We start from the raw sequence: 27,072 nt of genomic DNA on the forward strand, positions 1-27,072 counted from the left end.
ATTGTGAGAGAAGAGCAATACTGTTCAATCCGGTGGCAGAAAAGAAATAGGATTGGGAGAGAAAAACAATACTGTTCAATCCGGTGGCAGAAAAGAAATGGGATTGTGAGAGAAGAGCAATACTGTTCAATCCGGTGGCAGAAAAGAAATGGGATTGGGAGAGAAGAGCAATGATATTCAATCCGGTGGCAGAAAACAAATAGGATTGTGAGAGAAGAGCAATACTGTTCAATCCGGTGGCAGAAAAGAAATGGGATTGTGAGAGAAGAGCAATACTGTTCAATCTGATGGCAGGAAATAGATGGGATTGTGAGAGAAGAGCAATACTGTTCAATCCGGTGGCAGGAGAGAAATGGGATTGTGAGAGAAGAGCAATACTGTTCAATCCGGTGGCAGAAAGGAAATGGGATTGGGAGAGAAGAGCAATAATATTCAATCCGGTGGCAGAAAAGAAATGGGATTGTGAGAGAAGAGCAATACTGTTCAATCTGGTGGCAGAAAAGAAATGGGATTGTGAGAGAAGAGCAATACTGTTCAATCCGGTGGCAGGAAAGAAATAGGATTGTGATAGAAGAGCAATAATATTCAATCCAGTGGCAGAAAAGAAATGGGATTGGGAGAGAAGAGCAATAATATTCAATCCGGTGGCAGAAAAGAAATAGGATTGGGAGAGAAAAATAATACTGTTCAATCCGGTGGCAGAAAAGAAATAGGATTGGGAGAGAAAAACAATACTGTTCAATCCGGTGGCAGAAAAGAAATGGGATTGGGAGAGAAGAGCAATAATATTCAATCCGGTGGCAGAAAAGAAATGGGATTGGGAGAGAAGAGCAATAATATTCAATCCGGTGGCAGAAAAGAAATGGGATTGTGAGAGAAGAGCAATACTGTTCAATCTGATGGCAGGAAATAGATGGGATTGTGAGAGAAGAGCAATACTGTTCAATCCGGTGGCAGAAAAGAAATAGGATTGGGAGAGAAAAACAATACTGTTCAATCCGGTGGCAGAAAAGAAATGGGATTGTGAGAGAAGAGCAATACTGTTCAATCCGGTGGCAGAAAAGAAATGGGATTGGGAGAGAAGAGCAATGATATTCAATCCGGTGGCAGAAAAGAAATAGGATTGTGAGAGAAGAGCAATACTGTTCAATCCGGTGGCAGAAAAGAAATGGGATTGTGAGAGAAGAGCAATACTGTTCAATCTGATGGCAGGAAATAGATGGGATTGTGAGAGAAGAGCAATACTGTTCAATCCGGTGGCAGAAAAGAAATAGGATTGGGAGAGATAAACAATACTGTTCAATCCGGTGGCAGAAAAGAAATGGGATTGTGAGAGAAGAGCAATACTGTTCAATCCGGTGGCAGGAAAGAAATGGGATTGTGAGAGAAGAGCAATACTGTTCAATCCGGTGGCAGAAAAGAAATAGGATTGGGAGAGATAAACAATACTGTTCAATCCGGTGGCAGAAAAGAAATGGGATTGTGAGAGAAGAGCAATGCTGTTCAATCCGGTGGCAGAAAAGAAATGGGATTGGGAGAGAAGAGCAATAATATTCAATCCGGTGGCAGAAAAGAAATGGGATTGTGAGAGAAGAGCAATACTGTTCAATCTGATGGCAGAAAAGAAATGGGATTGTGAGAGAAGAGCAATAATATTCAATCCGGTGGCAGGAAAGAAATAGTATTGGGAGAGAAAAACAATACTGTTCAATCCGGTGGCAGAAAAGAAATGGGATTGGGAGAGAAGAGCAATAATATTCAATCCGATGGCAGAAAAAAGATGGGATTGTTAGAGTAGAGCAATACTGTTCAATCCGGTGGCAGAAAAGAAATGGGATTGGGAGAGAAGAGCAATACTGTTCAATCCGGTGGCAGAAAAGAAATAGGATTGGGAGAGATAAACAATACTGTTCAATCCGGTGGCAGAAAAGAAATGGGATTGTGAGAGAAGAGCAATACTGTTAAATCCGGTGGCAGAAAAGAAATGGAATTGTGAGAGAAGAGCAATAATATTCAATCCGGTGGCAGAAAAGAAATGGGATTGTGAGAGAAGCGCAATACTGTTCAATCTGATGGCAGGAAATAGATGGGATTGTGAGAGAAGAGCAATACTGTTCAATCCGGTGGCAGAAAAGAAATAGGATTGGGATAGATAAACAATACTGTTCAATCCGGTGGCAGAAAAGAAATGGGATTGTGAGAGAAGAGCAATACTGTTCAATCCGGTGGCAGAAAAGAAATGGGATTGGGAGAGAAGAGCAATAATATTCAATCCGGTGGCAGAAAAGAAATGGGATTGTGAGAGAAGAGCAATACTGTTCAATCTGATGGCAGGAAATAGATGGGATTGTGAGAGAAGAGCAATACTGTTCAATCTGATGGCAGGAAATAGATGGGATTGTGAGAGAAGAGCAATACTGTTCAATCCGGTGGCAGAAAAGAAATAGGATTGGGAGAGAAAAACAATACTGTTCAATCCGGTGGCAGAAAAGAAATGGGATTGTGAGAGAAGAGCAATACTGTTCAATCCGGTGGCAGAAAAGAAATGGGATTGGGAGAGAAGAGCAATAATATTCAATCCGGTGGCAGAAAAGAAATGGGATTGTGAGAGAAGAGCAATACTGTTCAATCCGGTGGCAGAAAAGAAATAGGATTGGGAGAGAAAAATAATACTGTTCAATCCGGAGGCAGAAAAGAAATGGGATTGGGAGAGAAGAGCAATGATATTCAATCCGGTGGCAGAAAAGAAATGGAATTGTGAGAGAAGAGCAATAATATTCAATCCGGTGGCAGAAAAGAAATGGGATTGTGAGAGAAGAGCAATACTGTTCAATCCGGTGGCAGAAAAGAAATGGAATTGTGAGAGAAGAGCAATAATATTCAATCCGGTGGCAGAAAAGAAATGGGATTGTGAGAGAAGAGCAATACTGTTCAATCCGGTGGCAGAAAAGAAATGGGATTGGGAGAGAAGAGCAATGATATTCAATCCGGTGGCAGAAAAGAAATAGGATTGTGAGAGAAGAGCAATACTGTTCAATCCGGTGGCAGAAAAGAAATGGGATTGTGAGAGAAGAGCAATACTGTTCAATCTGATGGCAGGAAATAGATGGGATTGTGAGAGAAGAGCAATACTGTTCAATCCGGTGGCAGAAAAGAAATAGGATTGGGAGAGATAAACAATACTGTTCAATCCGGTGGCAGAAAAGAAATGGGATTGTGAGAGAAGAGCAATACTGTTCAATCCGGTGGCAGGAAAGAAATGGGATTGTGAGAGAAGAGCAATACTGTTCAATCCGGTGGCAGAAAAGAAATAGGATTGGGAGAGATAAACAATACTGTTCAATCCGGTGGCAGAAAAGAAATGGGATTGTGAGAGAAGAGCAATGCTGTTCAATCCGGTGGCAGAAAAGAAATGGGATTGGGAGAGAAGAGCAATAATATTCAATCCGGTGGCAGAAAAGAAATGGGATTGTGAGAGAAGAGCAATACTGTTCAATCTGATGGCAGAAAAGAAATGGGATTGTGAGAGAAGAGCAATAATATTCAATCCGGTGGCAGGAAAGAAATAGTATTGGGAGAGAAAAACAATACTGTTCAATCCGGTGGCAGAAAAGAAATGGGATTGGGAGAGAAGAGCAATAATATTCAATCCGATGGCAGAAAAAAGATGGGATTGTTAGAGTAGAGCAATACTGTTCAATCCGGTGGCAGAAAAGAAATGGGATTGGGAGAGAAGAGCAATACTGTTCAATCCGGTGGCAGAAAAGAAATAGGATTGGGAGAGATAAACAATACTGTTCAATCCGGTGGCAGAAAAGAAATGGGATTGTGAGAGAAGAGCAATACTGTTAAATCCGGTGGCAGAAAAGAAATGGAATTGTGAGAGAAGAGCAATAATATTCAATCCGGTGGCAGAAAAGAAATGGGATTGTGAGAGAAGCGCAATACTGTTCAATCTGATGGCAGGAAATAGATGGGATTGTGAGAGAAGAGCAATACTGTTCAATCCGGTGGCAGAAAAGAAATAGGATTGGGATAGATAAACAATACTGTTCAATCCGGTGGCAGAAAAGAAATGGGATTGTGAGAGAAGAGCAATACTGTTCAATCCGGTGGCAGAAAAGAAATGGGATTGGGAGAGAAGAGCAATAATATTCAATCCGGTGGCAGAAAAGAAATGGGATTGTGAGAGAAGAGCAATACTGTTCAATCTGATGGCAGGAAATAGATGGGATTGTGAGAGAAGAGCAATACTGTTCAATCTGATGGCAGGAAATAGATGGGATTGTGAGAGAAGAGCAATACTGTTCAATCCGGTGGCAGAAAAGAAATAGGATTGGGAGAGAAAAACAATACTGTTCAATCCGGTGGCAGAAAAGAAATGGGATTGTGAGAGAAGAGCAATACTGTTCAATCCGGTGGCAGAAAAGAAATGGGATTGGGAGAGAAGAGCAATAATATTCAATCCGGTGGCAGAAAAGAAATGGGATTGTGAGAGAAGAGCAATACTGTTCAATCCGGTGGCAGAAAAGAAATAGGATTGGGAGAGAAAAATAATACTGTTCAATCCGGAGGCAGAAAAGAAATGGGATTGGGAGAGAAGAGCAATGATATTCAATCCGGTGGCAGAAAAGAAATGGAATTGTGAGAGAAGAGCAATAATATTCAATCCGGTGGCAGAAAAGAAATGGAATTGTGAGAGAAGAGCAATAATATTCAATCCGGTGGCAGAAAAGAAATGGGATTGTGAGAGAAGAGCAATACTGTTCAATCCGGTGGCAGAAAAGAAATGGAATTGTGAGAGAAGAGCAATAATATTCAATCCGGTGGCAGAAAAGAAATGGGATTGTGAGAGAAGAGCAATACTGTTCAATCCGGTGGCAGAAAAGAAATAGGATTGGGAGAGAAAAATAATACTGATCAATCCGGAGGCAGAAAAGAAATGGGATTGTGAGAGAAGAACAATGCTGTTCAATCCGGTGGCAGAAAAGAAATGGAATTGTGAGAGAAGAGCAATAATATTCAATCCGGTGGCAGAAAAGAAATGGGATTGTGAGAGAAGAGCAATACTGTTCAATCCGGTGGCAGAAAAGAAATGGGATTGTGAGAGAAGAGCAATACTGTTCAATCCGGTGGCAGAAAAGAAATAGGATTGGGATAGATAAACAATACTGTTCAATCCGGTGGCAGAAAAGAAATGGGATTGTGAGAGAAGAGCAATACTGTTCAATCTGATGGCAGGAAATAGATGGGATTGTGAGAGAAGAGCAATACTGTTCAATCCGGTGGCAGAAAAGAAATAGGATTGGGAGAGAAAAACAATACTGTTCAATCCGGTGGCAGAAAAGAAATGGGATTGTGAGAGAAGAGCAATACTGTTCAATCCGGTGGCAGAAAAGAAATGGGATTGGGAGAGAAGAGCAATAATATTCAATCCGGTGGCAGAAAAGAAATGGGATTGTGTGAGAAGAGCAATACTGTTCAATCCGGTGGCAGAAAAGAAATAGGATTGGGAGAGAAAAATAATACTGTTCAATCCGGAGGCAGAAAAGAAATGGGATTGGGAGAGAAGAGCAATGATATTCAATCCGGTGGCAGAAAAGAAATGGGATTGTGAGAGAAGAGCAATACTGTTCAATCTGATGGCAGGAAATAGATGGGATTGTGAGAGAAGAGCAATACTGTTCAATCCGGTGGCAGAAAAGAAATAGGATTGGGAGAGAAAAACAATACTGTTCTATCCGGTGGCAGAAAAGAAATGTGATTTTGAGAGAAGAGCAATACTGTTCAATCCGGTGGCAGAAAAGAAATGGGATTGGGAGAGAAGAGCAATAATATTCAATCCGATGGCAGAAAAAAATGGGATTGTTAGAGTAGAGCAATACTGTTCAATCCGGTGGCAGGAAAGAAATGGGATTGTGAGAGAAGAGCAATACTGTTCAATCCGGTGGCAGAAAAGAAATAGGATTGGGAGAGATAAACAATACTGTTCAATCCGGTGGCAGAAAAGAAATGGGATTGTGAGAGAAGAGCAATGCTGTTCAATCCGGTGGCAGAAAAGAAATGGGATTGGGAGAGAAGAGCAATAATATTCAATCCGGTGGCAGAAAAGAAATGGGATTGTGAGAGAAGAGCAATACTGTTCAATCTGATGGCAGAAAAGAAATGGGATTGTGAGAGAAGAGCAATAATATTCAATCCGGTGGCAGGAAAGAAATAGTATTGGGAGAGAAAAACAATACTGTTCAATCCGGTGGCAGAAAAGAAATGGGATTGGGAGAGAAGAGCAATAATATTCAATCCGATGGCAGAAAAAAGATGGGATTGTTAGAGTAGAGCAATACTGTTCAATCCGGTGGCAGAAAAGAAATGGGATTGGGAGAGAAGAGCAATACTGTTCAATCCGGTGGCAGAAAAGAAATAGGATTGGGAGAGATAAACAATACTGTTCAATCCGGTGGCAGAAAAGAAATGGGATTGTGAGAGAAGAGCAATACTGTTAAATCCGGTGGCAGAAAAGAAATGGAATTGTGAGAGAAGAGCAATAATATTCAATCCGGTGGCAGAAAAGAAATGGGATTGTGAGAGAAGCGCAATACTGTTCAATCTGATGGCAGGAAATAGATGGGATTGTGAGAGAAGAGCAATACTGTTCAATCCGGTGGCAGAAAAGAAATAGGATTGGGATAGATAAACAATACTGTTCAATCCGGTGGCAGAAAAGAAATGGGATTGTGAGAGAAGAGCAATACTGTTCAATCCGGTGGCAGAAAAGAAATGGGATTGGGAGAGAAGAGCAATAATATTCAATCCGGTGGCAGAAAAGAAATGGGATTGTGAGAGAAGAGCAATACTGTTCAATCTGATGGCAGGAAATAGATGGGATTGTGAGAGAAGAGCAATACTGTTCAATCTGATGGCAGGAAATAGATGGGATTGTGAGAGAAGAGCAATACTGTTCAATCCGGTGGCAGAAAAGAAATAGGATTGGGAGAGAAAAACAATACTGTTCAATCCGGTGGCAGAAAAGAAATGGGATTGTGAGAGAAGAGCAATACTGTTCAATCCGGTGGCAGAAAAGAAATGGGATTGGGAGAGAAGAGCAATAATATTCAATCCGGTGGCAGAAAAGAAATGGGATTGTGAGAGAAGAGCAATACTGTTCAATCCGGTGGCAGAAAAGAAATAGGATTGGGAGAGAAAAATAATACTGTTCAATCCGGAGGCAGAAAAGAAATGGGATTGGGAGAGAAGAGCAATGATATTCAATCCGGTGGCAGAAAAGAAATGGAATTGTGAGAGAAGAGCAATAATATTCAATCCGGTGGCAGAAAAGAAATGGAATTGTGAGAGAAGAGCAATAATATTCAATCCGGTGGCAGAAAAGAAATGGGATTGTGAGAGAAGAGCAATACTGTTCAATCCGGTGGCAGAAAAGAAATGGAATTGTGAGAGAAGAGCAATAATATTCAATCCGGTGGCAGAAAAGAAATGGGATTGTGAGAGAAGAGCAATACTGTTCAATCCGGTGGCAGAAAAGAAATAGGATTGGGAGAGAAAAATAATACTGATCAATCCGGAGGCAGAAAAGAAATGGGATTGTGAGAGAAGAACAATGCTGTTCAATCCGGTGGCAGAAAAGAAATGGAATTGTGAGAGAAGAGCAATAATATTCAATCCGGTGGCAGAAAAGAAATGGGATTGTGAGAGAAGAGCAATACTGTTCAATCCGGTGGCAGAAAAGAAATGGGATTGTGAGAGAAGAGCAATACTGTTCAATCCGGTGGCAGAAAAGAAATAGGATTGGGATAGATAAACAATACTGTTCAATCCGGTGGCAGAAAAGAAATGGGATTGTGAGAGAAGAGCAATACTGTTCAATCTGATGGCAGGAAATAGATGGGATTGTGAGAGAAGAGCAATACTGTTCAATCCGGTGGCAGAAAAGAAATAGGATTGGGAGAGAAAAACAATACTGTTCAATCCGGTGGCAGAAAAGAAATGGGATTGTGAGAGAAGAGCAATACTGTTCAATCCGGTGGCAGAAAAGAAATGGGATTGGGAGAGAAGAGCAATAATATTCAATCCGGTGGCAGAAAAGAAATGGGATTGTGTGAGAAGAGCAATACTGTTCAATCCGGTGGCAGAAAAGAAATAGGATTGGGAGAGAAAAATAATACTGTTCAATCCGGAGGCAGAAAAGAAATGGGATTGGGAGAGAAGAGCAATGATATTCAATCCGGTGGCAGAAAAGAAATGGGATTGTGAGAGAAGAGCAATACTGTTCAATCTGATGGCAGGAAATAGATGGGATTGTGAGAGAAGAGCAATACTGTTCAATCCGGTGGCAGAAAAGAAATAGGATTGGGAGAGAAAAACAATACTGTTCTATCCGGTGGCAGAAAAGAAATGTGATTTTGAGAGAAGAGCAATACTGTTCAATCCGGTGGCAGAAAAGAAATGGGATTGGGAGAGAAGAGCAATAATATTCAATCCGATGGCAGAAAAAAATGGGATTGTTAGAGTAGAGCAATACTGTTCAATCCGGTGGCAGGAAAGAAATAGGATTGTGAGAGAAGAGCAATAATATTCAATCCGGTGGCAGAAAAGAAATAGGATTGGGAGAGAAAAATAATACTGTTTAATCCGGAGGCAGGAAAGAAATTGGATTGGGAGAGAAAAACTATACTGTTCAATCCGGTGGCAGAAAAGAAATGGGATTGGGAGAGAAGAGCAATAATATTCAATCCGGTGGCAGAAAAGAAATGGGATTGGGAGAGAAGAGCAATAATATTCAATCCGATGGCAGAAAAGAGATGGGATTGTGAGAGAAGAGCAATACTGTTCAATCTTATGGCAGGAAATAGATGGGATTGTGAGAGAAGAGCAATACTGTTCAATCCGGTGGCAGAAAAGAAATAGGATTGGGAGAGAAAAACAATACTGTTCAATCCGGTGGCAGAAAAGAAATGGGATTGTGAGAGAAGAGCAATACTGTTCAATCCGGTGGCAGAAAAGAAATGGGATTGGGAGAGAAGAGCAATACTGTTCAATCTGATGGCAGGAAATAGATGGGATTGTGAGAGAAGAGCAATACTGTTCAATCCGGTGGCAGAAAAGAAATAGGATTGGGAGAGAAAAACAATACTGTTCAATCCGGTGGCAGAAAAGAAATGGGATTGTGAGAGAAGAGCAATACTGTTCAATCTGATGGCAGGAAATAGATGGGATTGTGAGAGAAGAGCAATACTGTTCAATCCGGTGGCAGAAAAGAAATAGGATTGGGAGAGATAAACAATACTGTTCAATCCGGTGGCAGAAAAGAAATGGGATTGTGAGAGAAGAGCAATACTGTTCAATCCGGTGGCAGAAAAGAAATGGGATTGGGAGAGAAGAGCAATGATATTCAATCCGGTGGCAGAAAAGAAATAGGATTGTGAGAGAAGAGCAATACTGTTCAATCCGGTGGCAGAAAAGAAATGGGATTGTGAGAGAAGAGCAATACTGTTCAATCTGATGGCAGGAAATAGATGGGATTGTGAGAGAAGAGCAATACTGTTCAATCCGGTGGCAGAAAAGAAATAGGATTGGGAGAGATAAACAATACTGTTCAATCCGGTGGCAGAAAAGAAATGGGATTGTGAGAGAAGAGCAATACTGTTCAATCCGGTGGCAGGAAAGAAATGGGATTGTGAGAGAAGAGCAATACTGTTCAATCCGGTGGCAGAAAAGAAATAGGATTGGGAGAGATAAACAATACTGTTCAATCCGGTGGCAGAAAAGAAATGGGATTGTGAGAGAAGAGCAATGCTGTTCAATCCGGTGGCAGAAAAGAAATGGGATTGGGAGAGAAGAGCAATAATATTCAATCCGGTGGCAGAAAAGAAATGGGATTGTGAGAGAAGAGCAATACTGTTCAATCTGATGGCAGAAAAGAAATGGGATTGTGAGAGAAGAGCAATAATATTCAATCCGGTGGCAGGAAAGAAATAGGATTGGGAGAGAAAAACAATACTGTTCAATCCGGTGGCAGAAAAGAAATGGGATTGGGAGAGAAGAGCAATAATATTCAATCCGATGGCAGAATAAAGATGGGATTGTTAGAGTAGAGCAATACTGTTCAATCCGGTGGCAGAAAAGAAATGGGATTGGGAGAGAAGAGCAATACTGTTCAATCCGGTGGCAGAAAAGAAATAGGATTGGGAGAGATAAACAATACTGTTCAATCCGGTGGCAGAAAAGAAATGGGATTGTGAGAGAAGAGCAATACTGTTAAATCCGGTGGCAGAAAAGAAATGGAATTGTGAGAGAAGAGCAATAATATTCAATCCGGTGGCAGAAAAGAAATGGGATTGTGAGAGAGGAGCAATACTGTTCAATCTGATGGCAGGAAATAGATGGGATTGTGAGAGAAGAGCAATACTGTTCAATCCGGTGGCAGAAAAGAAATGGGATTGTGAGAGAAGAGCAATACTGTTCAATCCGGTGGCAGAAAAGAAATAGGATTGGGATAGATAAACAATACTGTTCAATCCGGTGGCAGAAAAGAAATGGGATTGTGAGAGAAGAGCAATACTGTTCAATCCGGTGGCAGAAAAGAAATGGGATTGGGAGAGAAGAGCAATAATATTCAATCCGATGGCAGAAAAAAATGGGATTGTTAGAGTAGAGCAATACTGTTCAATCCGGTGGCAGGAAAGAAATAGGATTGTGAGAGAAGAGCAATAATATTCAATCCGGTGGCAGAAAAGAAATAGGATTGGGAGAGAAAAATAATACTGTTTAATCCGGAGGCAGGAAAGAAATTGGATTGGGAGAGAAAAACTATACTGTTCAATCCGGTGGCAGAAAAGAAATGGGATTGGGAGAGAAGAGCAATAATATTCAATCCGGTGGCAGAAAAGAAATGGGATTGGGAGAGAAGAGCAATAATATTCAATCCGATGGCAGAAAAGAGATGGGATTGTGAGAGAAGAGCAATACTGTTCAATCTTATGGCAGGAAATAGATGGGATTGTGAGAGAAGAGCAATACTGTTCAATCCGGTGGCAGAAAAGAAATAGGATTGGGAGAGAAAAACAATACTGTTCAATCCGGTGGCAGAAAAGAAATGGGATTGTGAGAGAAGAGCAATACTGTTCAATCCGGTGGCAGAAAAGAAATGGGATTGGGAGAGAAGAGCAATACTGTTCAATCTGATGGCAGGAAATAGATGGGATTGTGAGAGAAGAGCAATACTGTTCAATCCGGTGGCAGAAAAGAAATAGGATTGGGAGAGAAAAACAATACTGTTCAATCCGGTGGCAGAAAAGAAATGGGATTGTGAGAGAAGAGCAATACTGTTCAATCTGATGGCAGGAAATAGATGGGATTGTGAGAGAAGAGCAATACTGTTCAATCCGGTGGCAGAAAAGAAATAGGATTGGGAGAGATAAACAATACTGTTCAATCCGGTGGCAGAAAAGAAATGGGATTGTGAGAGAAGAGCAATACTGTTCAATCCGGTGGCAGAAAAGAAATGGGATTGGGAGAGAAGAGCAATGATATTCAATCCGGTGGCAGAAAAGAAATAGGATTGTGAGAGAAGAGCAATACTGTTCAATCCGGTGGCAGAAAAGAAATGGGATTGTGAGAGAAGAGCAATACTGTTCAATCTGATGGCAGGAAATAGATGGGATTGTGAGAGAAGAGCAATACTGTTCAATCCGGTGGCAGAAAAGAAATAGGATTGGGAGAGATAAACAATACTGTTCAATCCGGTGGCAGAAAAGAAATGGGATTGTGAGAGAAGAGCAATACTGTTCAATCCGGTGGCAGGAAAGAAATGGGATTGTGAGAGAAGAGCAATACTGTTCAATCCGGTGGCAGAAAAGAAATAGGATTGGGAGAGATAAACAATACTGTTCAATCCGGTGGCAGAAAAGAAATGGGATTGTGAGAGAAGAGCAATGCTGTTCAATCCGGTGGCAGAAAAGAAATGGGATTGGGAGAGAAGAGCAATAATATTCAATCCGGTGGCAGAAAAGAAATGGGATTGTGAGAGAAGAGCAATACTGTTCAATCTGATGGCAGAAAAGAAATGGGATTGTGAGAGAAGAGCAATAATATTCAATCCGGTGGCAGGAAAGAAATAGGATTGGGAGAGAAAAACAATACTGTTCAATCCGGTGGCAGAAAAGAAATGGGATTGGGAGAGAAGAGCAATAATATTCAATCCGATGGCAGAATAAAGATGGGATTGTTAGAGTAGAGCAATACTGTTCAATCCGGTGGCAGAAAAGAAATGGGATTGGGAGAGAAGAGCAATACTGTTCAATCCGGTGGCAGAAAAGAAATAGGATTGGGAGAGATAAACAATACTGTTCAATCCGGTGGCAGAAAAGAAATGGGATTGTGAGAGAAGAGCAATACTGTTAAATCCGGTGGCAGAAAAGAAATGGAATTGTGAGAGAAGAGCAATAATATTCAATCCGGTGGCAGAAAAGAAATGGGATTGTGAGAGAGGAGCAATACTGTTCAATCTGATGGCAGGAAATAGATGGGATTGTGAGAGAAGAGCAATACTGTTCAATCCGGTGGCAGAAAAGAAATGGGATTGTGAGAGAAGAGCAATACTGTTAAATCCGGTGGCAGAAAAGAAATGGAATTGTGAGAGAAGAGCAATAATATTCAATCCGGTGGCAGAAAAGAAATGGGATTGTGAGAGAGGAGCAATACTGTTCAATCTGATGGCAGGAAATAGATGGGATTGTGAGAGAAGAGCAATACTGTTCAATCCGGTGGCAGAAAAGAAATGGGATTGTGAGAGAAGAGCAATACTGTTCAATCCGGTGGCAGAAAAGAAATAGGATTAGGAGAGATAAACAATACTGTTCAATCCGGTGGCAGAAAAGAAATGGGATTGTGAGAGAAGAGCAATACTGTTCAATCCGGTGGCAGAAAAGAAATGGGATTGGGAGAGAAGAGCAATAATATTCAATCCGGTGGCAGAAAAGAAATGGGATTGTGAGAGAAGAGCAATACTGTTCAATCTGATGGCAGGAAATAGATGGGATTGTGAGAGAAGAGCAATACTGTTCAATCCGGTGGCAGAAAAGAAATAGGATTGGGAGAGAAAAACAATACTGTTCAATCCGGTGGCAGAAAAGAAATGGGATTGTGAGAGAAGAGCAATACTGTTCAATCCGGTGGCAGAAAAGAAATGGGATTGGGAGAGAAGAGCAATAATATTCAATCCGGTGGCAGAAAAGAAATGGGATTGTGAGAGAAGAGCAATACTGTTCAATCCGGTGGCAGAAAAGAAATAGGATTGGGAGAGAAAAATAATACTGTTCAATCCGGAGGCAGAAAAGAAATGTGATTGGGAGAGAAGAGCAATGATATTCAATCCGGTGGCAGAAAAGAAATAGGATTGTGAGAGAAGAGCAATACTGTTCAATCCGGTGGCAGAAAAGAAATGGGATTGTGAGAGAAGAGCAATACTGTTCAATCTGATGGCAGGAAATAGATGGGATTGTGAGAGAAGAGCAATACTGTTCAATCCGGTGGCAGAAAAGAAATAGGATTGGGAGAGAAAAACAATACTGTTCAATCCGGTGGCAGAAAAGAAATGTGATTTTGAGAGAAGAGCAATACTGTTCAATCCGGTGGCAGAAAAGAAATGGGATTGGGAGAGAAGAGCAATAATATTCAATCCGATGGCAGAAAAAAATGGGATTGTTAGAGTAGAGCAATACTGTTCAATCCGGTGGCAGGAAAGAAATAGGATTGTGAGAGAAGAGCAATAATATTCAATCCGGTGGCAGAAAAGAAATAGGATTGGGAGAGAAAAATAATACTGTTCAATCCGGAGGCAGAAAAGAAATAGGATTGGGAGAGAAAAACAATACTGTTCGATCCGGTGGCAGAAAAGAAATGGGATTGGGAGAGAAGAGCAAAAATATTCAATCCGGTGGCAGAAAAGAAATGGGATTGGGAGAGAAGAGCAATAATATTCAATCCGGTGGCAGAAAAGAAATGGGATTGTGAGAGAAGAGCAATACTGTTCAATCTTATGGCAGGAAATAAATGGGATTGTGAGAGAAGAGCAATACTGTTCAATCCGGTGGCAGAAAAGAAATAGGATTGGGAGAGAAAAACAATACTGTTCAATCCGGTGGCAGAAAAGAAATGGGATTGTGAGAGAAGAGCAATACTGTTCAATCCGGTGGCAGAAAAGAAATGGGATTGGGAGAGAAGAGCAATACTGTTCAATCTGATGGCAGGAAATAGATGGGATTGTGAGAGAAGAGCAATACTGTTCAATCCGGTGGCAGAAAAGAAATAGGATTGGGAGAGAAAAACAATACTGTTCAATCCGGTGGCAGAAAAGAAATAGGATTGTGAGAGAAGAGCAATACTGTTCAATCCGGTGGCAGAAAAGAAATGGGATTGTGAGAGAAGAGCAATACTGTTCAATCTGATGGCAGGAAATAGATGGGATTGTGAGAGAAGAGCAATACTGTTCAATCCGGTAGCAGGAAAGAAATGGGATTGTGAGAGAAGAGCAATACTGTTCAATCCGGTGGCAGAAAAGAAATGGGATTGGGAGAGAAGAGCAATACTGTTCAATCTGATGGCAGGAAATAGATGGGATTGTGAGAGAAGAGCAATACTGTTCAATCCGGTGGCAGAAAAGAAATAGGATTGGGAGAGAAAAACAATACTGTTCATTCCGGTGGCAGAAAAGAAATAGGATTGGGAGAGAAAAACAATACTGTTCAATCCGGTGGCAGAAAAGAAATGGGATTGTGAGAGAAGAGCAATACTGTTCAATCCGGTGGCAGAAAAGAAATGGGATTGTGAGAGAAGAGCAATAATATTCACTCCGATGACAGAAAAAAATGGGATTGTTAGAGTAGAGCAATACTGTTCAATCCGGTGGCAAGGAAAGAAATAGGATTGTGAGAGAAGAGCAATAATATTCAATCCGGTGGCAGAAAAGAAATAGGATTGGGAGAGAAAAATAATACGGTTCAATCCGGTGGCAGAAAAGAAATAGGATTGTGAGAGAAGAGCAATACTGTTCAATCCGGTGGCAGAAAAGAAATGGGATTGTGAGAGAAGAGCAATACTGTTCAATCTGATGGCAGGAAATAGATGGGATTGTGAGAGAAGAACAATACTGTTCAATCCGGTGGCAGAAAAGAAATAGGATTGGGAGAGAAAAACAATACTGTTCAATCAGGCGGCAGAAAAGAAATGGGATTGGGAGAGAAGAGCAATAATATTCAATCCGGTGGCAGAAAAGAAATGGGATTGGGAGAGAAGAGCAATACTGTTCAATCCGGTGGCAGAAAAGAAATGGGATTGTGAGAGAAGAGCAATACTGTTCAATCTGATGGCAGGAAATAGATGGTATTGTGAGAGAAGAGCAATACTGTTCAATCCGGTAGCAGGAAAGAAATGGGATTGTGAGAGAAGAGCAATACTGTTCAATCCGGTGGCAGAAAATAAATGGGATTGGGAGAGAAGAGCAATAATATTCAATCCGATGGCAGAAAAAAGATGGGATTGTTAGAGTAGAGCAATACTGTTCAATCCGGTGGCAGGAAAGAAATAGGATTGTGAGAGAAGGGCAATAATATTCAATCCGGTGGCAGAAAAGAAATGGGATTGGGAGAGAAGAGCAATAATATTCAATCCGGTGGCAGAAAAGAAATGGGATTGTGAGAGAAGAGCAATACTGTTCAATCCGGTGGCAGAAAAGAAATGGGATTGGGAGAGAAGAGCAATACTGTTCAATCCGGTGGCAGAAAAGAAATGGGATTGTGAGAGAAGAGCAATACTGTTCAATCTGATGGCAGGAAATAGATGGGATTGTGAGAGAAGAGCAATACTGTTCAATCCGGTGGCAGAAAAGAAATAGGATTGGGAGAGAAAAACAATACTGTTCAATCCGGTGGCAGAAAAGAAATGGGATTGTGAGAGAAGAGCAATACTGTTCAATCCGGTGGCAGAAAAGAAATGGGATTGGGAGAGAAGAGCAATGATATTCAATCCGGTGGCAGAAAAGAAATAGGATTGTGAGAGAAGAGCAATACTGTTCAATCCGGTGGCAGAAAAGAAATGGGATTGTGAGAGAAGAGCAATACTGTTCAATCTGATGGCAGGAAATAGATGGGATTGTGAGAGAAGAGCAATACTGTTCAATCCGGTGGCAGAAAAGAAATAGGATTGGGAGAGATAAACAATACTGTTCAATCCGGTGGCAGAAAAGAAATAGGATTGGGAGAGATAAACAATACTGTTCAATCCGGTGGCAGAAAAGACATGGAATTGTAAGAGAAGAGCAACACTGTTAAATCCGGTGGCAGAAAAGAAATGGGATTGTGAGAGAAGAGCAATAATATTCAATCCGGTGGCAGAAAAGAAATGGGATTGTGAGAGAAGAGCAATACTGTTCAATCTGATGGCAGGAAATAGATGGGATTGTGAGAGAAGAGCAATACTGTTCAATCCGGTGGCAGAAAAGAAATGGGATTGTGAGAGAAGAGCAATACTGTTCAATCCGGTGGCAGAAAAGAAATAGGATTGGGAGAGATAAACAATACTGTTCAATCCGGTGGCAGAAAAGAAATGGGATTGTGAGAGAAGAGCAATACTGTTCAATCCGGTGGCAGAAAAGAAATAGGATTGGGAGAGATAAACAATACTGTTCAATCCGGTGGCAGAAAAGAAATGGGATTGTGAGAGAAGAGCAATACTGTTCAATCCGGTGGCAGAAAAGAAATGGGATTGGGAGAGAAGAGCAATAATATTCAATCCGGTGGCAGAAAAGAAATGGGATTGTGAGAGAAGAGCAATACTGCTCAATCTGATGGCAGGAAATAGATGGGATTGTGAGAGAAGAGCAATACTGTTCAATCCGGTGGCAGAAAAGAAATAGGATTGGGAGAGAAAAACAATACTGTTCAATCCGGTGGCAGAAAAGAAATGGGATTGTGAGAGAAGAGCAATACTGTTCAATCCGGTGGCAGAAAAGAAATGGGATTGGGAGAGAAAAGCAATAATATTCAATCCGGTGGCAGAAAAGAAATGGGATTGTGAGAGAAGAGCAATACTGTTCAATCCGGTGGCAGAAAAGAAATAGGATTGGGAGAGAAAAATAATACTGTTCAATCCGGAGGCAGAAAAGAAATGGGATTGGGAGAGAAGAGCAATGATATTCAATCCGGTGGCAGAAAAGAAATAGGATTGTGAGAGAAGAGCAATACTGTTCAATCCGGTGGCAGAAAAGAAATGGGGTTGTGAGAGAAGAGCAATACTGTTCAATCTGATGGCAGGAAATAGATGGGAATGTGAGAGAAGAGCAATACTGTTCAATCCGGTGGCAGAAAAGAAATAGGATTGGGAGAGAAAAACAATACTGTTCAATTCGGTGGCAGAAAAGAAATAGGATTGTGAGAGAAGAGCAGTACTGTTCAATCCGGTGGCAGAAAAGAAATGGGATTGTGAGAGAAGAGCAATACTGTTCAATCTGATGGCAGGAAATAGATGGGATTGTGAGAGAAGAGCAATACTGTTCAATCCGGTGGCAGAAAAGAAATAGGATTGGGAGAGAAAAACAATACTGTTCAATCCGGTGGCAGGAAAGAAATAGGATTGTGAGAGAAGAGCAATAATATTCAATCCGGTGGCAGAAAAGAAATGGGATTGTGAGAGAAGAACAATACTGTTCAATCCGGTGGCAGAAAAGAAATAGGATTGGGAGAGAAAAACAATACTGTTCAATCCGGTGGCAGAAAAGAAATGGGATTGGGAGAGAAGAGCAATAATATTCAATCCGGTGGCAGAAAAGAAATGGGATTGGGAGAGAAGAGCAATAATATTCAATCCGGTGGCAGAAAAGAAATGGGATTGTGAGAGAAGAGCAATACTGTTCAATCTGATGGCAGGAAATAGATGGGATTGTGAGAGAAGAGCAATACTGTTCAATCCGGTAGCAGGAAAGAAATGGGATTGTGAGAGAAGAGCAATACTGTTCAATCCGGTGGCAGAAAAGAAATGGGATTGGGAGAGAAGAGCAATAATATTCAATCCGGTGGCAGAAAAGAAATGGGATTGGGAGAGAAGAGCAATAACATTCAATCCGGTGGCAGAAAAGAAATGGGATTGTGAGAGAAGAGCAATACTGTTCAATCTGATGGCAGGAAATAGATGGGATTGTGAGAGAAGAGCAATACTGTTCAATCCGGTAGCAGGAAAGAAATGGGATTGTGAGAGAAGAGCAATACTGTTCAATCCGGTGGCAGAAAATAAATGGGATTGGGAGAGAAGAGCAATAATATTCAATCCGATGGCAGAAAAAAGATGGGATTGTTAGAGTAGAGCAATACTGTTCAATCCGGTGGCAGGAAAGAAATAGGATTGTGAGAGAAGAGCAATAATATTCAATCCGGTGGCAGAAAAGAAATGGGATTGTGAGAGAAGAGCAATACTGTTCAATCTGATGGCAGGAAATAGATGGGATTGTGAGAGAAGAGCAATACTGTTCAATCCGGTAGCAGAAAAGAAATGGGATTGTGAGAGAAGAGCAATACTGTTCAATCCGGTGGCAGAAAAGAAATGGGATTGGGAGAGAAGAGCAATAATATTCAATCCGATGGCAGAAAAAAGATGGGATTGTTAGAGTAGAGCAATACTGTTCAATCCGGTGGCAGGAAAGAAATAGGATTGTGAGAGAAGGGCAATAATATTCAATCCGGTGGCAGGAAAGATATGGGATTATGAGAGAAAAACAATACTGTTCAATCCGGTGGCAGAAAAGAAATGGGATTGGGAGAGAAGAGCAATAATATTCAATCCGGTGGCAGAAAAGAAATGGGATTGTGAGAGAAGAGCAATACTGTTCAATCCGGTGGCAGAAAAGAAATGGGATTGGGAGAGAAGAGCAATAATATTCAAACCGATGGCAGAAAAAAGATGGGATTGTTAGAGTAGAGCAATACTGTTCAATCTGATGGCAGGAAATAGATGGGATTGTGAGAGAAGAGCAATACTGTTCAATCCGGTGGCAGAAAAGAAATAGTATTGGGAGAGAAAAACAATACTGTTCAATCCGGTGGCAGAATAGAAATGGGATTGTGAGAGAAGAACAATACTGTTCAATCCGGTGGCAGAAAAGAAATGGGATTGTGAGAGAAGAGCAATACTGTTCAATCCGGTGGCAGAAAAGAAATGGGATTGGGAGAGAAGAGCAATAATATTCAATCCGATGGCAGAAAAAAGATGGGATTGTTAGAGTAGAGCAATACTGTTCAATCCGGTGGCAGGAAAGAAATAGGAATGTGAGAGAAGGGCAATAATATTCAATCCGGTGGCAGGAAAGAGATGGGATTATGAGAGAAGAGCAATACTGTTCAATCCAATGGCAGAAAAGAAATAGGATTGGGAGAGAAAAACAATACTGTTAAATCCGGTGGCAGAAAAGAATTAGGATTGGGAGAGAAGAGCAATAATATTCAATCCGAAGGCAGAAAAAAGATGGGATTGTTAGAGTAGAGCAATACTGTTCAATCCGGTGGCAGAAAAGAAATGGGATTGGGAGAGAAGAGCAATAATATTCAAACCGATGGCAGAAAAAGATGGGATTGTTAGAGTAGAGCAATACTGTTCAATCTGATGGCAGGGAATAGATGGGATTGTGAGAGAAGAGCAATACTGTTCAATCCGGTGGCAGAAAAGAAATGGGATTGGGAGAGAAGAGCAATAATATTCAATCCGATGGCAGAAAAGAAATGGGATTGGGAGAGAAGAGCAATAATATTCAATCCGGTGGCAGAAAAGAAATGGGATCGTGAGAGAAGAGCAATACTGTTCAATCCGGTGGCAGGAAAGAAATGGGATTGTGAGAGAAGAGCAATACTGTTCAATCTGATGGCAGGAAATAGATGGGATTGTGAGAGAAGAGCAATACTGTTCAATCCGGTGGCAGGAGAGAAATGGGATTGTGAGAGAAGAGCAGTACTGTTCAATCCGGCGGCAGAAAAGAAATGGGATTGGGAGAGAAAAACAATACTGTTCAATCCAGTGGCAGAAAAGAAATGGGATTGGAAGAGAAGAGCAATAATATTCAATCCGGTGGCAGAAAAGAAATGGGATTGGGAGAGAAGAGCAATAATATTCAATCCGGTGGCAGGAAAGAGATGGGATTATGAGATTGTGAGAGAAGAGCAATACTGTTCAATCTGATGGCAGGAAATAGATGGGATTGTGAGAGAAGAGCAATACTGTTCAATCCGGTGGCAGGAGAGAAATGGGATTGTGAGAGAAGAGCAGTACTGTTCAATCCGGTGGCAGAAAAGAAATGGGATTGGGAGAGAAGAGCAATAATATTCAATCAGGTGGCAGAAAAGAAATGGGATTGTGAGAGAAGAGCAATACTGTTCAATCCGGTGGCAGGAAAGAAATAGGATTGTGATAGAAGAGCAATAATATTCAATCAGGTGGCAGAAAAGAAATAGGATTGTGATAGAAGAGCAATAATATTCAATCAGGTGGCAGGAAAGAAATGGGATTGTGAGAGAAGAGCAATACTGTTCAATCTGATGGCAGGAAATAGATGGGATTGTGAGAGAAGAGCAATACTGTTCAATCCGGTGGCAGGAGAGAAATGGGATTGTGAGAGAAGAGCAGTACTGTTCAATCCGGTGGCAGAAAAGAAATGGGATTGGGAGAGAAAAACAATACTGTTCAATCCAGTGGCAGAAAAGAAATGGGATTGGGAGAGAAGAGCAATAATATTCAATCCGGTGGCAGAAAAGAAATGGGATTGGGAGAGAAGAGCAATAATATTCAATCCGGTGGCAGGAAAGAGATGGGATTATGAGATTGTGAGAGAAGAGCAATACTGTTCAATCTGATGGCAGGAAATAGATGGGATTGTGAGAGAAGAGCAATACTGTTCAATCCGGTGGCAGGAGAGAAATGGGATTGTGAGAGAAGAGCAGTACTGTTCAATCCGGTGGCAGAAAAGAAATGGGATTGGGAGAGAAGAGCAATAATATTCAATCAGGTGGCAGAAAAGAAATGGGATTGTGAGAGAAGAGCAATACTGTTCAATCCGGTGGCAGGAAAGAAATAGGATTGTGATAGAAGAGCAATAATATTCAATCAGGTGGCAGAAAAGAAATAGGATTGGGAGAGAAAAATAATACTGTTCAATCCGGTGGCAGAAAAGAAATAGGATTGGGAGAGAAAAACAATACTGTTCAATCCGGTGGCAGAAAAGAAATGGGATTGTGAGAGAAGAGCAATACTGTTCAATCTGATGGCAGGAAATAGATGGGATTGTGAGAGAAGAGCAATACTGTTCAATCCGGTGGCAGAAAAGAAATAGGATTGGGAGAGAAAAACAATACTGTTCAATCCGGTGGCAGAAAAGAAATGGGATTGTGAGAGAAGAGCAATACTGTTCAATCCGGTGGCAGAAAAGAAATGGGATTGGGAGAGAAGAGCAATGATATTCAATCCGGTGGCAGAAAACAAATAGGATTGTGAGAGAAGAGCAATACTGTTCAATCCGGTGGCAGAAAAGAAATGGGATTGTGAGAGAAGAGCAATACTGTTCAATCTGATGGCAGAAAAAAGATGGGATTGTTAGAGTAGAGCAATACTGTTCAATCTGATGGCAGGAAATAGATGGGATTGTGAGAGAAGAGCAATACTGTTCAATCCGGTGGCAGAAAAGAAATAGGATTGGGAGAGAAAAACAATACTGTTCAATCTGATGGCAGAAAAAAGATGGGATTGTTAGAGTAGAGCAATACTGTTCAATCTGATGGCAGGAAATAGATGGGATTGTGAGAGAAGAGCAATACTGTTCAATCCGGTGGCAGAAAAGAAATGGGATTGTGAGAGAAGAGCAGTACTGTTCAATCCGGTGGCAGAAAAGAAATGGGATTGGGAGAGAAGAGCAATAATATTCAATCAGGTGGCAGAAAAGAAATGGGATTGTGAGAGAAGAGCAATACTGTTCAATCCGGTGGCAGGAAAGAAATAGGATTGTGATAGAAGAGCAATAATATTCAATCAGGTGGCAGAAAAGAAATAGGATTGGGAGAGAAAAATAATACTGTTCAATCCGGTGGCAGAAAAGAAATAGGATTGGGAGAGAAGAGCAATAATATTCAATCCGATGGCAGAAAAAAGATGGGATTGTTAGAGTAGAGCAATACTGTTCAATCTGATGGCAGGAAATAGATGGGATTGTGAGAGAAGAGCAATACTGTTCAATCCGGTGGCAGAAAAGAAATAGGATTGGGAGAGAAAAACAATACTGTTCAATCCGGTGGCAGAAAAGAAATGGGATTGTGAGAGAAGAGCAATACTGTTCAATCCGGTGGCAGAAAAGAAATGGGATTGGGAGAGAAGAGCAATGATATTCAATCCGGTGGCAGAAAACAAATAGGATTGTGAGAGAAGAGCAATACTGTTCAATCCGGTGGCAGAAAAGAAATGGGATTGTGAGAGAAGAGCAATACTGTTCAATCTGATGGCAGGAAATAGATGGGATTGTGAGAGAAGAGCAATACTGTTCAATCCGGTGGCAGGAGAGAAATGGGATTGTGAGAGAAGAGCAATACTGTTCAATCCGGTGGCAGAAAAGAAATGGGATTGGGAGAGAAGAGCAATAATATTCAATCCGGTGGCAGAAAAGAAATGGGATTGTGAGAGAAGAGCAATACTGTTCAATCTGGTGGCAGAAAAGAAATGGGATTGTGAGAGAAGAGCAATACTGTTCAATCCGGTGGCAGGAAAGAAATAGGATTGTGATAGAAGAGCAATAATATTCAATCCAGTGGCAGAAAAGAAATGGGATTGGGAGAGAAGAGCAATAATATTCAATCCGGTGGCAGAAAAGAAATAGGATTGGGAGAGAAAAATAATACTGTTCAATCCGGTGGCAGAAAAGAAATAGGATTGGGAGAGAAAAACAATACTGTTCAATCCGGTGGCAGAAAAGAAATGGGATTGGGAGAGAAGAGCAATAATATTCAATCCGGTGGCAGAAAAGAAATGGGATTGGGAGAGAAGAGCAATAATATTCAATCCGGTGGCAGAAAAGAAATGGGATTGTGAGAGAAGAGCAATACTGTTCAATCTGATGGCAGGAAATAGATGGGATTGTGAGAGAAGAGCAATACTGTTCAATCCGGTGGCAGAAAAGAAATAGGATTGGGAGAGAAAAACAATACTGTTCAATCCGGTGGCAGAAAAGAAATGGGATTGTGAGAGAAGAGCAATACTGTTCAATCCGGTGGCAGAAAAGAAATGGGATTGGGAGAGAAGAGCAATGATATTCAATCCGGTGGCAGAAAAGAAATAGGATTGTGAGAGAAGAGCAATACTGTTCAATCCGGTGGCAGAAAAGAAATGGGATTGTGAGAGAAGAGCAATACTGTTCAATCTGATGGCAGGAAATAGATGGGATTGTGAGAGAAGAGCAATACTGTTCAATCCGGTGGCAGAAAAGAAATGGGATTGGGAGAGAAGAGCAATGATATTCAATCCGGTGGCAGAAAAGAAATAGGATTGTGAGAGAAGAGCAATACTGTTCAATCCGGTGGCAGAAAAGAAATGGGATTGTGAGAGAAGAGCAATACTGTTCAATCTGATGGCAGGAAATAGATGGGATTGTGAGAGAAGAGCAATACTGTTCAATCCGGTGGCAGAAAAGAAATAGGATTGGGAGAGATAAACAATACTGTTCAATCCGGTGGCAGAAAAGAAATGGGATTGTGAGAGAAGAGCAATACTGTTCAATCCGGTGGCAGGAAAGAAATGGGATTGTGAGAGAAGAGCAATACTGTTCAATCCGGTGGCAGAAAAGAAATAGGATTGGGAGAGATAAACAATACTGTTCAATCCGGTGGCAGAAAAGAAATGGGATTGTGAGAGAAGAGCAATGCTGTTCAATCCGGTGGCAGAAAAGAAATGGGATTGGGAGAGAAGAGCAATAATATTCAATCCGGTGGCAGAAAAGAAATGGGATTGTGAGAGAAGAGCAATACTGTTCAATCTGATGGCAGAAAAGAAATGGGATTGTGAGAGAAGAGCAATAATATTCAATCCGGTGGCAGGAAAGAAATAGTATTGGGAGAGAAAAACAATACTGTTCAATCCGGTGGCAGAAAAGAAATGGGATTGGGAGAGAAGAGCAATAATATTCAATCCGATGGCAGAAAAAAGATGGGATTGTTAGAGTAGAGCAATACTGTTCAATCCGGTGGCAGAAAAGAAATGGGATTGGGAGAGAAGAGCAATACTGTTCAATCCGGTGGCAGAAAAGAAATAGGATTGGGAGAGATAAACAATACTGTTCAATCCGGTGGCAGAAAAGAAATGGGATTGTGAGAGAAGAGCAATACTGTTAAATCCGGTGGCAGAAAAGAAATGGAATTGTGAGAGAAGAGCAATAATATTCAATCCGGTGGCAGAAAAGAAATGGGATTGTGAGAGAAGCGCAATACTGTTCAATCTGATGGCAGGAAATAGATGGGATTGTGAGAGAAGAGCAATACTGTTCAATCCGGTGGCAGAAAAGAAATAGGATTGGGATAGATAAACAATACTGTTCAATCCGGTGGCAGAAAAGAAATGGGATTGTGAGAGAAGAGCAATACTGTTCAATCCGGTGGCAGAAAAGAAATAGGATTGGGAGAGATAAACAATACTGTTCAATCCGGTGGCAGAAAAGAAATGGGATTGTGAGAGAAGAGCAATACTGTTCAATCCGGTGGCAGAAAAGAAATGGGATTGGGAGAGAAGAGCAATAATATTCAATCCGGTGGCAGAAAAGAAATGGGATTGTGAGAGAAGAGCAATACTGTTCAATCTGATGGCAGGAAATAGATGGGATTGTGAGAGAAGAGCAATACTGTTCAATCTGATGGCAGGAAATAGATGGGATTGTGAGAGAAGAGCAATACTGTTCAATCCGGTGGCAGAAAAGAAATAGGATTGGGAGAGAAAAACAATACTGTTCAATCCGGTGGCAGAAAAGAAATGGGATTGTGAGAGAAGAGCAATACTGTTCAATCCGGTGGCAGAAAAGAAATGGGATTGGGAGAGAAGAGCAATAATATTCAATCCGGTGGCAGAAAAGAAATGGGATTGTGAGAGAAGAGCAATACTGTTCAATCCGGTGGCAGAAAAGAAATAGGATTGGGAGAGAAAAATAATACTGTTCAATCCGGAGGCAGAAAAGAAATGGGATTGGGAGAGAAGAGCAATGATATTCAATCCGGTGGCAGAAAAGAAATGGAATTGTGAGAGAAGAGCAATAATATTCAATCCGGTGGCAGAAAAGAAATGGGATTGTGAGAGAAGAGCAATACTGTTCAATCCGGTGGCAGAAAAGAAATGGAATTGTGAGAGAAGAGCAATAATATTCAATCCGGTGGCAGAAAAGAAATGGGATTGTGAGAGAAGAGCAATACTGTTCAATCCGGTGGCAGAAAAGAAATAGGATTGGGAGAGAAAAATAATACTGATCAATCCGGAGGCAGAAAAGAAATGGGATTGTGAGAGAAGAACAATGCTGTTCAATCCGGTGGCAGAAAAGAAATGGAATTGTGAGAGAAGAGCAATAATATTCAATCCGGTGGCAGAAAAGAAATGGGATTGTGAGAGAAGAGCAATACTGTTCAATCCGGTGGCAGAAAAGAAATGGGATTGTGAGAGAAGAGCAATACTGTTCAATCCGGTGGCAGAAAAGAAATAGGATTGGGATAGATAAACAATACTGTTCAATCCGGTGGCAGAAAAGAAATGGGATTGTGAGAGAAGAGCAATACTGTTCAATCTGATGGCAGGAAATAGATGGGATTGTGAGAGAAGAGCAATACTGTTCAATCCGGTGGCAGAAAAGAAATAGGATTGGGAGAGAAAAACAATACTGTTCAATCCGGTGGCAGAAAAGAAATGGGATTGTGAGAGAAGAGCAATACTGTTCAATCCGGTGGCAGAAAAGAAATGGGATTGGGAGAGAAGAGCAATAATATTCAATCCGGTGGCAGAAAAGAAATGGGATTGTGTGAGAAGAGCAATACTGTTCAATCCGGTGGCAGAAAAGAAATAGGATTGGGAGAGAAAAATAATACTGTTCAATCCGGAGGCAGAAAAGAAATGGGATTGGGAGAGAAGAGCAATGATATTCAATCCGGTGGCAGAAAAGAAATGGGATTGTGAGAGAAGAGCAATACTGTTCAATCTGATGGCAGGAAATAGATGGGATTGTGAGAGAAGAGCAATACTGTTCAATCCGGTGGCAGAAAAGAAATAGGATTGGGAGAGAAAAACAATATTGTTCTATCCGGTGGCAGAAAAGAAATGTGATTTTGAGAGAAGAGCAATACTGTTCAATCCGGTGGCAGAAAAGAAATGGGATTGGGAGAGAAGAGCAATAATATTCAATCCGATGGCAGAAAAAAATGGGATTGTTAGAGTAGAGCAATACTGTTCAATCCGGTGGCAGGAAAGAAATAGGATTGTGAGAGAAGAGCAATAATATTCAATCCGGTGGCAGAAAAGAAATAGGATTGGGAGAGAAAAATAATACTGTTTAATCCGGAGGCAGGAAAGAAATTGGATTGGGAGAGAAAAACTATACTGTTCAATCCGGTGGCAGAAAAGAAATGGGATTGGGAGAGAAGAGCAATAATATTCAATCCGGTGGCAGAAAAGAAATGGGATTGGGAGAGAAGAGCAATAATATTCAATCCGATGGCAGAAAAGAGATGGGATTGTGAGAGAAGAGCAATACTGTTCAATCTTATGGCAGGAAATAGATGGGATTGTGAGAGAAGAGCAATACTGTTCAATCCGGTGGCAGAAAAGAAATAGGATTGGGAGAGAAAAACAATACTGTTCAATCCGGTGGCAGAAAAGAAATGGGATTGTGAGAGAAGAGCAATACTGTTCAATCCGGTGGCAGAAAAGAAATGGGATTGGGAGAGAAGAGCAATACTGTTCAATCTGATGGCAGGAAATAGATGGGATTGTGAGAGAAGAGCAATACTGTTCAATCCG

Source organism: Toxorhynchites rutilus, chromosome 2 (assembly GCF_029784135.1).
Source record: "Toxorhynchites rutilus septentrionalis strain SRP chromosome 2, ASM2978413v1, whole genome shotgun sequence".
NCBI lineage: Eukaryota > Metazoa > Arthropoda > Insecta > Diptera > Culicidae > Toxorhynchites > Toxorhynchites rutilus.